Source organism: Ochlerotatus camptorhynchus, unplaced genomic scaffold (genome assembly GCF_037179485.1).
Source record: "Ochlerotatus camptorhynchus isolate MF236.1 unplaced genomic scaffold, CSIRO-AGI_Acam_v1.1 ptg000158l, whole genome shotgun sequence".
Taxonomy (NCBI): domain Eukaryota; kingdom Metazoa; phylum Arthropoda; class Insecta; order Diptera; family Culicidae; genus Ochlerotatus; species Ochlerotatus camptorhynchus.
The window spans coordinates 1,030,493-1,044,377 of NW_027040648.1; positions in this window are offsets into that span (position 1 = coordinate 1,030,493).

A 13,885-nucleotide genomic window follows, 5' to 3' on the forward strand; every position below is an offset into this window, starting at 1 on the left:
AGGAAATAGGGACAAGTGTGCTTGCCCTAATGATTGTGTGTATTGCAAATCGAAGATATTTATATGAGTGTACATGTCATCTTTTGTTATCTACCATTTAAATGTGATTGAATTATTTACTTATTTTGAGTGTGATTGTGATTTTGTAGTACAGAAGGAGTTCAAGGACCAGGTCACAGATGCTTTTAGGCACCGTACATGCTATACCAGTGGACAAGGGGTGGCATCACAGCATCTTTACCCGCAGGTTAAATATGTTCTGTGTAATCCATGAATGTGAAACAGGGCGAGCCACAGTGACATCACCGATCATCGAGATACTCGGAACGTCCTGTCCGATAGATAATTTTGGATGATCTTCACGAGGAAGATTGGAAGACCGTACCATCGTGCCAGACATTGTCGAATGCTTTTTCAACGTCCAACAATACCATGGCAGAAGTTTTTGAAAAATACTTGTTCCGTCGGAGAATATTTGTCATTCGAGTCAGCTGGTGGACGGTAGAGCGACCTTTCCGGAAGCCAAACTGTTCCTCGAGTAACAAGTTGAGATCTTCGGCAGATGTTAGTAGCCGAAGATAGACTGCCCTTTCGAACAGCTTGGTTAACCATCAGAGAAGGCTGATGGGTTGGCCACTTGAAGGAGAAGAAGGTTCCTTTCCAGGTTTCCGAATGGGGATGACTTTAGCTAACTTCCAGCATGCGGGGAAGTAGCCAAGCACCAAACACTTATTGAAGACCGCTGCAAGAAGTCAACACTCAAGTTTTTCAACTCGAGGTTGACCACTCCATCGACACCAGCGGCCTTCACCTCATCAGGCGATATTCTACTTTCGTCAGGGACAACTACGGAGGTGGCAGCGACTCTAGACATTGCCTCCGATACTGCAGGCTTGTGGCGAATCACCATGGCTTGCCGTTGAGAGATGGCAGGAAAGTTCTGCCCGTTGTTTTCCGGCACCCTTCTGCAGCCAGGTTGATTCTGCGTAGAGGATTTTTTGGGGATGTTAATGAATTCCGCTCGCTTCAGGCATGTCTTTTTAGTTGCCCGATGTGTTGCACCACAATTGGCACATTTGCGATCTTAGAAGAGATCGAAGTAACCTACGATCATAGAGGTAACTCTAAGACCAGAAGGTCCAGAATAAACGAGCTCAACTTTTTGACTCAGCTCTGGTACTATCTTCGGTCCCAAGCTAATCGATTCACCCCTCGAAACATAGGAAAATCCACGGACCCCTCATTTTATCCGTCAAACTTTCATAGCGAATCAAAACAAACATAGTGTAGTACTGGAATTTATACTAGAATGGGATACGTTAATCGATTTGCTTGAGACCAATAGGCTAGTCAAGTAGTGAGCCAATTTAAAATCGTTAGTTTCGTATTGATTGTTGCTACGATGTCCTATGCTATGTACATATTACCTTATATCAAAGACAACAAATCAAGAAGACTGGCAACCCTTCCATTTTCTCATACGAACGCTATGAGAAAGTACATTCGCGTCATCTGTCGCTCAAAGGTAAATGCTTCGAACGAATTTGATAGCAAAGATTACATCCTCAGAAGAAAGGTTTGTGTATTTGCTCATTTTGCTATGCGTTGCTTCCACCTTCGCTCAAGTGCAGCGCTACTGTATCTGTCGCTTGGATTCTGGCAAAGTTGCCAGTCTTCTTGATATGATGTCTTCGCTTATATACTACTGTACCTTAGCAACCTACGTAGCAACAGTAGTTGTTGAATCGAAATAAATTTTCAATAGTCTTTAGCCACTCAAGCCGAGCGGACTTATTTCTTTTACTCTGCGAAAAGGTTACGGGCCCAGAACTGGTTATAGCCGGAAAAAAAAGAAGTTTCTTAAAGAAGTGAACAATTAACTTAAGATGCAATCAAGTGAAGTCGGATGCGGTGCTGGAAACTCCTCCAGAAACGGAGCCGGAGAGCCGGAAGCAAGAAATGGAGCTGAAGTGCTGACCGCTGGGAACGGACGTATCAGTGGAGTCGGCATGCCGTTTATCGAAAAGTTGAAGGGTCGCGAAAATTACACGACGTGGGCTTTCGCCATAAAAATGACACTCATTCGCGAGGGATCCTGGTGTGCTGTTCGCCACGGGACGGCCAGGAAGTCGACGGAGAGGTTAGTTTGCGACCAACGCGGCCACCATCTGTTTGTGCCTGGAGACGACAAATTACAGTCTGGTCCAGGACGCGAATGATGCCAAGGAAGCGTGGGAGAAGTTGCAGAATGCTTTTCAGGATAACGGTCTGATGCGGAAAATCGGGTTGCTGAGGAAGCTAATGTCGATCCGGTTGGACAATTACGGTAGCGTGGAATCGTACGTCGACGAACTGATGTCCACGGCACACAAACTTGCGGGAATCGGGTTAAAGGTCGATGATTCATGGCTTGCTGCGTTGTTGCTGATGGAACTCCCGGAGCATTACGAACCCATGATTATAGGACTTGAGGTATCGGGTACTGCGTTGACGTCTGACGCAGTTGTTATTGTTATTGTTATTGCTCAGTTCACACCCTGGCAGGCTACTGCCTACCGATCTGCACTTAAGCCAGGCATGAACCTACGGAAATTTAGTCGTGGCCTATGCTAGACCGTATAGCATAACGACTTTCCTTTCACTAGCAGGCTTTTTGGTCCCACTAGCGTCCGATTAGGGGATAGTATAGTAAGAGATTAAAAGAATAAAGAAGAGAGATAGAGGATGTTGTTGTTTTGCTGAAAAAAAAAACACGTTGGCTTGTTGTGCAACATCAAGTTTGTTCGCTTTCATTCCGTTCCAAGGGGCAACGTCCATCGTCGTCGTACTCAAATACCTGGGAACATCCAGAGGTGCACAGGGCCAACGTGAAAGACTTCTGGGCAGCTGCTTGACCAGGGCACAAGTCAAATTCCTATCGGCTTGCTTAATTTACTTGTTGACGCTCCGTCGCCTTAGTATTTGCCTTTGCTGCGATGTTCTGGCGGATTTAATTCATAATCAAATGCTTGCCTGCAGACTTCGTTTCTATTGCTATCGGCTTCTGATGACATTTACATCTGAGATCCATTTGTGAGGCCACCAGCCACAAGTTATATACCACAGGCAGCGGTTGATGAGACCTGCAACTTTTGGGTGTTCTCCACTGGTGCTGCACAGATTCCACGTTTTAATCGAAGTTTCGAATTTTGGTACGTTGACAAAAATGATTTGATCTCCGCTTTTGTGTAAATGTCATATTATCACCGACCTTATTACCATCACCTTAGTGTGTGACATCAGGTGTACGCTCCTCTGTGTTTTCGTTACCAATGCAGTTAATTTGACACGTTTGTTGCATTCCCGTATGTCTCAATATTATTCTTGCTGAACCACCGTCAAACCCACTATCCAGAGGCAGCGAGCCACCTTAACACCTGAAATTATACAAAAACAAATCAAACATTAGCACCAACCCCCCCCCCCCCTTCCTCGATTGCAACAGCTCCAAGCCATGCAACAGGATCATTTCGTGCCCCATGACAACTTGATCCAGTTGCTTAAAGGTTCATTGTTTTGGCACCAGCCGGGAGAGACTTGGTCCTGTACCAAATGCTTTCCTTGTCTCCATTCCGCTCAGCTACTCGCAATTGATTGTGATATAGTGGGCGGAATATTACAATGTGAGACAATTCAATGCAGACGTCTTCCAAATTTGGCCGATCGTCAGGTAATCAGTGGGTTACCACCTGGCACCTCTTAGGAAGCATTATGCTACGAAGCGGACCGGAAGTTTCAATGAACAACCTCCCCCTGCGTTGACGTCTGACGCAGTTAAGACAAAAAATTTGCAAGACGTAAAGGTGCGGACCGAAGAATCGCAGCGGAGACGGTGCGTTATACTCTATCCAAAAATCGAAGCGCCGTGGTGGCAACGGTGGTTCTGCCACAACTGCAAGAAACGGGGACCTTTTGCAGCAAAATGTCCACAGAAACAAAATCCTCCAAGAACGTTTGGTAAAGCTTTGTGTAGCGTTTTTGCGATAGGCGACGTAAGCGCATCGGAGTGGTACTTCGATTCTGGTGCCACATGTCACATGTCCCGAAGTGGCAACGATTTTGTGAAGCAACAAGAATTGTCGCGTTCTGTGGGAACGGCAAACAACGGCAGCATGAAGTCGGTTGCGAAGGGACTGGTCAATCTCGAGCTGTGTGAAGGCCCCAATCGAAGTCCAAGAAGTGCTTCAAATTCCGGAACTAACCACTAATCTCCTATCGATCAGCTAGATTTGTCGGAAGGGATTAACGGTAGTCTTCAATGCGGAGAAATGTGAAGTACTCGAAGGTGATGGCAACGTAATTGCATCGGGTACACATGTAGGCGGCCTGTACATACTCAATCGGAGGAACGAGGGATCGCTACTTACAACGAGCACAAGCATCTGGCACAGACGACTGGGACACCTCAACCATCAAAGCTTACAAAAGCTGGCAACGATGGCAAACGATATCGATATGGCGAAGGAAACGATCCCCGAATGCATTGCTTGTATCGAGGGTAAGCATGCACGTAATCCATTTCCTTCCAGTGTGTCATCAGCCGAAGGGCTGCTGGATTTAGTCCACTCCGACCTGGTTGGTCCTATCGCTTCACTAGTTGGAAGTCGTTTCATCATGACGTTCATCGCCGATGCGAGTCGAAAGGTCTTCCTGTATTTTCTGGACAGGAGAAATGAAGTATTCGAAGCATACATGAAGTTCAAGTCCATGGCCGAAAGGCAGACCGGGCGGAAGCTGAAAGTTCTGAGGACGGACAATGGGACCGAATACGTCAATGTACCGTTCAGAAGCAGCATGCGGAAGGATGGAGTGCGTCACCAAACGACTTGTCTGTACACACCTCAGCAAAACGGTGTAGCGGAACGGATGAACCGGACGCTCATCGAGAAGGCCAGAAGCATGCTGAACGATTCACGTCTCCCGAAGGAATTTTGGGCCGAGGCGGTTTCAACGGCAGCGTACCACGTAAACGAAGTCCCTTGAGATGACACCAGATCTGAGACATTTGCGAATTTTCGGATCGTTAGTACTGGTCCACGTACCGAAGCAAAAGAGGAAGAAGTTCGACACAAAATCCCAAAAAGCAGTTTTCGTTGGATCCTTTTAATTCGTTTACTGGTAAAGTTGTTTCACCCCAGCCCTCACCGATACAATCTGAGATGCCGTCTGATGACCCCGAAAGCTACAAGGAAGCGATCAATGGACCGGACCGCGAACAGTGGATCGCGGCCATGCGTGAAGAAATCACTGCTTTGGAAGAAAATGAGACGTGGGAGTTGACGAACCTTCCAAGCGATCGTAAGCCTATTCGGAACAAGTAGATCTTCAGAACAAAGCGAGGAGCAACTGGTAAAATCGAGGAGTACAAGGCTCGTCTGGTCGAGAAAGGGTGCTCGCAGCGGCCAGGCATCGATTTTGACGAAGTGTATTCCCAGGTGGTGGTACGGCAGATGGATGCTGTCACCGCGTTCCTTCAAGGGAAGCTAACGAATGAAGTAGTCATCTATATGAACTTACCGGAAGGGTTTGCCGGTAATTCGAAGGAAGTCTGTCTTTTGCGAAAAGCACTATATGGCCTCAAACAATCCAGCCGTGTGTGGGACAACCAGCTGGATGAAGCGCTGAAGGAGTTTGGACTGGAGCGGTCCAAAGTTGATCCATGCCTGTACTTTCGGATCGACGGTGAAAAAATGATTTTCGTCACCATCTATGTCGAAGATTTCTTAATCTTCAGCAACGATGCCAAGTTGAAGCCGATGTGGAAGATGTTCCTTCACAACCGCTTCAAAATGAAGGACCTCCTAGGTGAAGCGACTTTCTGTCTGGGATTGAAGATCACACGAGATAGGAAGAACGGAAAGCTGTGGGTAGATCAGGAGCACTACACCGACAGCATTTTGCGATGGTTCAATCTGGCGAACTGTAATCCAGTCTCCGCAACCAGCGGAGGCTAGCGTCAAACTGGATAGGTCTATGGCACCGACGATGCAAGAAGAGATCAGCGAAATGAAGCAGGTTCCTTACCAGGAGGCAGTTGGCTGTCTCACTTATCTGGCGCAGGCAACGCGGCCAGACATCAATTTTGCGGTCATCCAAGTTAGCCAATTCAACAGCAATCCCGGACGTAGCCATTGGAATGCTGTCACACGCATCATCCGGTACCTGCGATGTACAATCTACAATCCCAGAACCAAACATCTAGGCATCAGGTATCATTCCGCCAAAGAGGTGCTAGAAAGAGGAGTCGTCGAGCTGGGATATTTTAGCACGAAGCAGCAGCCAGCGGACGGTTTCATCAAACCGCTGATGACTCAGAAGCTGGAAGAATTAAAAATATTATTAGAATTCGTAGCTTAGGAAGGAGTGTTAGAAGAGATCGAAGTAACCTACCATGTCCTATGCTATGAACATATTGCCTTATATACTACTGTACCTTAGCAAGCTACGTAGCAACAGTAGTTGTTGAATCGAAATAAATGTTCAATAGTCTTTAGCCACTCGAGTCTTCTTCTTCTTTCCTTTATTTAACGTGGGTCTCTGTTCCGCAATCTAGTGCCACTCACCGACGGACATCGATTGCCATCCATTGACGGCAATCGAATGTGCAGAAACGCAGCTTCCACACCTGCGTAGGATATCGCACCCATTCAACACACATGGGCCGGGACCAACGGCTTTACTTCCCTTCCGAAGGAAGACGTGACCAGAGATTTTTATGCCTCAGATGGGATTGAACCCAGACCCATTGGGGTGTTAGAAAGCAGTCACGCTTATCACTACACCACCGGTGCCGGCAATTAGCCACTCGAGCCGAGCGGACTTATTTTTTTTACTCTGCGAAAAGATCTGCCTGCTCCATTAGCTCGCAGGCTTCAGGTGCGTGCTGCTTGCCACAATTGTTGCAGCGATAGGCCATGTGGCAGTTTCTCGTTCCATGTCCGAAAAGCATGCAGTTCGCGCATAAAGTGACATCACGGTGGACTGGCTTGTACCGCGATGTGGAAAAGGGCCCGAATGCTCTGAACCATGTTGAATTCCTTTCCAGGTGGACCAGATACAGCTTGTCACGGTACTTACGTGAAGCGTCATGACGATTCATCTTGAAGATGCTGTTTGCCTTGAATCCATGTTGCTTCAACTCATCTGTTTCTATGTCGGGAAGGCCACGCAAGAGCGATTTTGTTGCCTCAATATCGTGGAAGAAATACTCCACGTTTTTCTGCTTCAGCAACGCCTCGACGGCCTTGCAGCGGTTCATCGCTGGGACCATTAGTTTGATACCGTCAGTGCACAGACGCATGATACACTTGAGAACTTTACCGATGTAAGAGTCGATTTACTCCCGCAAGCCTTCCGGCCTTCCAGAACGGTGGAACTTTCTCCTTCTTTTCCACCTTCGGCTCATCGCCGTTTTCAAAGATGGCGTAACTATTGTTCGCCAACAGCTTCTTCGAAGCCAATTACACACTGGCGGTGTCCGATCGGGATCGTTTCCCGGCCAGAATAACAGTCCCGTCAACACACCGCGAAAAAAGAGTGCGAGCACTACCGCAACGAACTAGCGAACAACTCGAGAGAGCGAGTAAAAATCGAACTGTACTGTTTGACGGTCAAGCAGAGAATCCCATGTTCGTACCAACTCTGATAGCGATGGTTATGCCACAGACAAACAGACGTAACTCTTCATTGTGTATCCTCGTTCACGCATTTAACGGTTGATTTGAATATTATCAGTTCCGCGAACTACTCGCCGCAGCGCTGGGAGCGGATCACTTTGACGTTTCTATACATTCTATAGAACTTTTATGCAATATTGTTTGCGAGTTAGCGAGCAAGCTTGTTTTCCGCGAGAAGCCTGAAAGATGTCGCTACAGAGGTCCTATGTTTTGAGATACTATGATTTCAAGAAAAACTTTTTCAAAGAGTTACGTCTGTTTGTCTGTGGTTATGCTTCCACCTCGTTTGTCAGCTTAGATCAGCAAATGACGTTCGATGCTATTGCGTTGAGCTTGTAACAGAGTAATTCTAAGATTGCATACTGACAACTGTCATGTATCTACTATTCTGGTTGCTTAAGGAAAACTATTTGAGAATGAATAACTTTCCAATCAGAACAACAGCCATTGCCGGCCACGCCCATCTTCTCCGTTACGGGGAAAGGAAGGATATTGTTGGTGTAACATCTACTTAACGTGATGCCAGCGATTCACCGACGTCCCCGTAGATACTACCCAACAAACAATTTGGGTTGATTAACAGCTGAATAAGCCATTTTTTAGCTGAAGAAGCTTATTTTTGCCTGAATAAGCTCTTATTAAACATGCAATGTTTGTTGGGTACGGAGTTGGCTAGTTGGGTAGGAGATGGGTCTGGATTCGCTTAAGCAGGCGATACGACCATAGTAATTATTTTATTTTGAAATAGCATGAGAGTAAACCCACGATCTTCTTCTCAATAAGCAGCTATCAAGCTAACCGAGCTAACCGAGCTGGGACATAATTTGGTAATGTTTTATAGCTTAAGGTAATGTTTTATAGCTAAGCTTAAGATCAGTTGTTCTCCCAAATCGAGCTCCATCTTCTTAATCCTGATAAAATAATAAAATCAGTTTCCCCATGCTGGCCTCGGGAAGAAGTGCATCGCAATAAACGCACCGTCTTGTAGCATTGTCACTATGAACCTTAAGATGTTGGCCCACTTGACCCACGATCTCCTTTAGATCCTCGTATCCGATCAGCTCTAACTGCTCCAATACGCAAAAACACATATTCGCAAGCAACTTCACAATTTTTTGTTAATTTTAAACACATACATAAACACGGAAGCAAGATTCAAACATGTCACTTCTTCGGCGCGACCTACTTCGATCCACCACAAAGTGGAAGTGTTATTGGTCAGTAACTGTAAAGCGGTGCAGTGGGCAGAAATCACCGTCGGGAGCACGCCATAGCCTAGAAGCGCGTGTTAAAATACCTGGGAGTAATGATCGATGACCGGCTAAACTTCAACAGCCACGTCGAATTGCCTGTGAGAAAGTTTCGAAGGCCATCAACGCGATAGCTAGAACTATGCTGAACAACTTTCTTCCCAAGCAAAGGCGTCTTGTGGCCTGTTGCAGCGCTGGAAACCAAGCAGAACCAAAGGAAATTAAGCAGTACGTTCCGGCTCATGGCCATGTGAGTCGTGAGTGCGTACAGAACCATCTCGTCGGAAGCAGTATGCGCTATCGCCGGAATGATCCCTATCGGCATCACCCTGACGGAGAACATCAAGTGCTACAGGCGGAGAGAAGCTGGAAGACTTCGGAAAGTTTTGAGAGTCGAATCGTTGGCTAAGTGGCAACAGGAGTACTACTCCTCCCTAATCCGAGACAACTAATAGTTTGCAAACGGCTAATGGCTTTGTGAAACCATCAAATCGTGGTCTACAGAACCCTCATAAAACCCTAATTGTTACTTGGGCAGCTGCGTCGATCCTTGTTGTAGGCTATCGTGCACAAAGTGGTAGCGAATGCTAACGTGCTTCGTGCGAGGGTTGTATGAGCCATTATTCGCGATGCTGATTGCAGATTGGTTGTCACAATTGATAATCACTAGCCGCTGCTCGAATATCTGCGACCGCAAGTTGTTCCACCACATTGCTTCCTGAATTGTTCGAGACAGGGCCATATACTCTGATTCACAGGATAAAAGAGCAACGGCGGGATGCTTTTTTACATTCCACGATATGGCTCCACCTTGTAACATGAACACGTAACCCGTCGTTGACCTTCGGTTATCTGGATCTCCTGCCCAATCGGCACCGCTAAATCCGACTAGTTTCGATGATCCTCGCTTGGAATACTCCAACTTCTTCGTCGATTTTCTTTTCAAGTACCGAATTATCATCTTGACGGCCTCCCAATGCTGACGTCCCGGATTGGCACTGAACTGACTAGCTGCATTCACCGCAAGGGCGATGTCCGGACGAGTCACCTGGGCTACGAAAGACAGACATCCAACAGCTTCTTGGAGAGGAACTTTCTTCAGTTCCTCGGCTTCGTTCTGGTTTCTCGGTCCCATGGATTTGTCCAGTCTTAAACTGGGATCAGCTGGCGTTGCTACTGGATACGATTTGATCATTCCAAAACGCTGAATGGTTTCCTCGATGTACGCCTGTTGATCGAGCCAGAGCTTTCCCCCTGCTTGATTCCTCGTAATCCGGATGCCCAAACAATACTTGGCTTCACCGAGATCCTTCATCTTGATTCGTTCGCTCAAATACGTCTTCAGCTTTCGCTTCAGATTCTGATCGTTAGTGAAGATAAGAAAATCGTCTTCGTAAATAGTGATGATGCTGATAGCTGATGTCTACTCACATAATCCAGTACAGGCAACAATCTACTGAGGAACGAATCAGTCCGAACTTCTGAAGCACGCCATCCAGATGCGCATTCCATACTCGGCTTGATTGCTTCAAGCAGTAAAGAGCTTTCTTCAAGTGGCATACCTTTCCATTTCCATGGTCTATCCCCTGCGGCTGCAGCATGTAGATCTCCGCATCGTTCAGCTCTCCTTGCAAAAAGGCTGTAACTGCGTCCATTTGATCGATGTCCAGATCGTATTTCACCGCCAACGCCATGAGGTAACGAATCGTCGCATACTGTACTACGGGAGAGTACACCTCGTCGTAATCTAGTCCTGGCCTCTGCGAGCATCCTTTCACGACGAGACGAGCTTTGTACCGCTGAACGGTTCCATCAGGTCCACCCCCTTTTGTTCCAAATCGCATTTCGCCCTTCAGGCAGATCCGCCAGCACCCACGTGCTGTTCTCGCTCAGTGACCTCAGCTCATCGTTCATCGCTTGAACCCAATGATCTCTGTCAGGCTGTTGCAGAACTTCTTCGTAAGTCGTTGGATCGTCCATCGTACATTCACCGTTGGTTAAACTAGGAGGTAACTGGGGGGAAATGGTATCACCAGAATATGCTCCAAAGCTAATATAATCATTGTCCTTGTCTGGATAACTGCGCTCCCGCTCACTGCGCCTTAACTCTTGCTGCGAATCAGCTGGTCTATTCAGTTGCGATGGAAGCGCGTTTTCAGCTGCATCTGCAACCTCTTCGATGTCTTCATTTTCACCATCAGAAAAAACTACAACGACTTCGTATTGCTGCTCTTCATTGCTTCCATCAGCAGCGCTGATTGGTACCAACAGCTCTTGGAAATTCAGCTCCATGAACTCCACTGGCTGTGCATTTTGATCACTCGTTAGGCTTGGACTTGATTCACCTTCTGCTAGGATTACCACATCTCGACTGATTTGAAACTCACCGCTGTCAGGAGCGTACAAACGGTAGCCTTTGGTGTCCTCACAATAGGCCGACGAAGATCGCTTTTCTGGCCTTTTTTTTCCCTTTGGTTTGTTTTTTCCGTCGATTTTGTTTTCCGTGCTGAGCACCAATGCTACCGACGTGCCAGGAAGGCAGCTCCCACACCTGGATCCTACCTATCGACCCATCAACTCATGAACCGGGGACCAACGGCTTTACTTCCCATCCGAAGGAAGGCGTGATCAGAGATGTTATGCCTCAGAACATCCCGGCGGCGCCGACTGGGATTGAACCCAGGCCTGCTGGGGTGAGAGGTAATCACGCTTACCACAACACTACCGGCGCCGTTGCTTTTCTGGCCTTGGCATCGAACTTTTTCCGCTTCACTTTCGGAATGTGTGCCATCACTTGAGATCGAAAAATCTTGAGATGCTTCTTTTCAGACCACGCCTCTTCTGGCTTTATTTTCTCCAATGACCAATGCGTTGGACATCGATTGATCAGATAGGCAGCTGTCGAAACTGCTTCTGCCAAAAACTGCTTACCAAGCTTTGCATCGTTCAGCATGCACCGTGCTTTCTCCACCAACGTACGGTTCATGCGTTCTGCCATTCTGTACAAGCGTATACGGACACGTGGTTTGATGCCGGATACCTTCACGTTCCAGAGCTTCATGGAAACTTTCGTTGACGTACTCCGTCCCATTGTCTGTACGCAAAAGCTTCAGCTTCTTCCCGCTTTGTCTCTTGGCTCTAGCTTTGAATTTCTTGAATACTTCAAGCGCCTGATTCTTCCTTTCAAGAAAGAACACTACTACCTTCTTACTGGCATCGTCCACGAAGGTAATAAAGTAGCGACTTCTTCCAAACGATGGACCGTACAGGTCGGAGTGCATCAGCTCTAGCAATTCCTTCGCTCTTGAACCACTGGTGGGAAACGAAAATCGTGCCAAGTGCTAAGTGCTTCATTCTTGAAGTCGATTCCGCTAGCCACCTCAACCTTGCTTCATTCAACTGGCCAAGACGTCTATGCCACAACTCTATGCTGTTAACCAGAAACGATTTTTTCCGGTCGACTGACACGACCGCCTTCTTCAACTCCGGTAATGACAAGCTCACCGCTTTCATCCCAGACTACGCACTTCTTTTTTTTTGTTAATTACTTTATTTGTACAGGCTCAATCGAATAAACTTTACAGAGCAAAGTTATCATTTTCTTTATACATTATAAATGTCTTAAATCTAAAATTAAAGGATTGGAACCGATTACTCGCGGTCTTCTCGAGGTTAGTGAATGACAATTGTTTGGATCGGGAGAGGGAAAAGGAGATTTGGGATATGATTTATGATTCAAAAATTTCACTATTTCTAAAACATATACTTAATCCTATCGACGTTATATCAACTCTGTAAGTTCAACACGGAACAAGTGAGCGTTTAACGAGTAGTGATTGGACATGAGGCGAGACATCATACGAATGAAGTCTCGACCCACATCCAACCCCTTGAACCAAGGACGACACCTTAGGGATGATTGAATATAACCATCGTCCCAAACTCCCTTCACTCCATTTATTTTGCCAGCTGGCGAGGGACTGTTGACGATAAATGAAGAAAAATTCGTCATAGGCGATTTGTCGATCGTAAATATCGCCTTCCATAGCGCCCACCTTTGCAAGCGAGTCCGCCTTCTCATTGCCCGGAATCGAGAAATGAGATGGGACCCATGCAAAGGTGATGACAAAAATAAAGCACTTAAAAGCTCTCGTATTTTCATGAGAAAATACGAGGAGTGCTTTACCGGCCTCATGGAGCGAATAGCCTCGACAGAACTGAGACTATCCTTAAAAATAAAATAATGATCTGGTGCAAGTGAGGCGATCGTTTCTAGCGTAGAATGTATTGCCGCCAGTTCCGCAACATATACGGAACAAGGAGCATGAAGCATTCGAGAGGCGCTATGAAATTCGCTATAAATACCAAAACCAGCGGACGCCTCTATTAGTGATCCATCATCTGTGAAGAACGATCTTGCGGAATCAACTTGGCCAAACTTTGCAGCATAAATTGACGGAGCAATCATGGAACGATGATGCTCTGGGATTCCGCGAATCTCTTGCGTCATTGATAAATCAAAATGAACAGAACTGTCGAAGTCGAAGAAGCAAACACGATAGGGATTATGCTGCGAAGGGCTGACATCCTGTGTTATGTACACGTAGTACAATGACATAAAACGAGTTTGAGGGTTTAGCTCAAGAAGCTTCTCAAAGTTTGCAATCACCAGTGGGTTCATAATTTCACAACGGGTGAGGAGCCTGAGGGATAATTCCGAAAACCGATCCGATAGTGGCAACATGCCCGCCAACACTTCGAGACTCATCGTATGAGTCGAGTGCATGCATCCTAACGCGATACGAAGACAGCGATACTGGATCCGTTCCAGTTTGATGATGTGAGTTTTAGCCGCCGACTGGAAACAAAAACTACCGTATTCTAAAACCGATAAAATCGTTGTCCGGTACAACGTTAGAA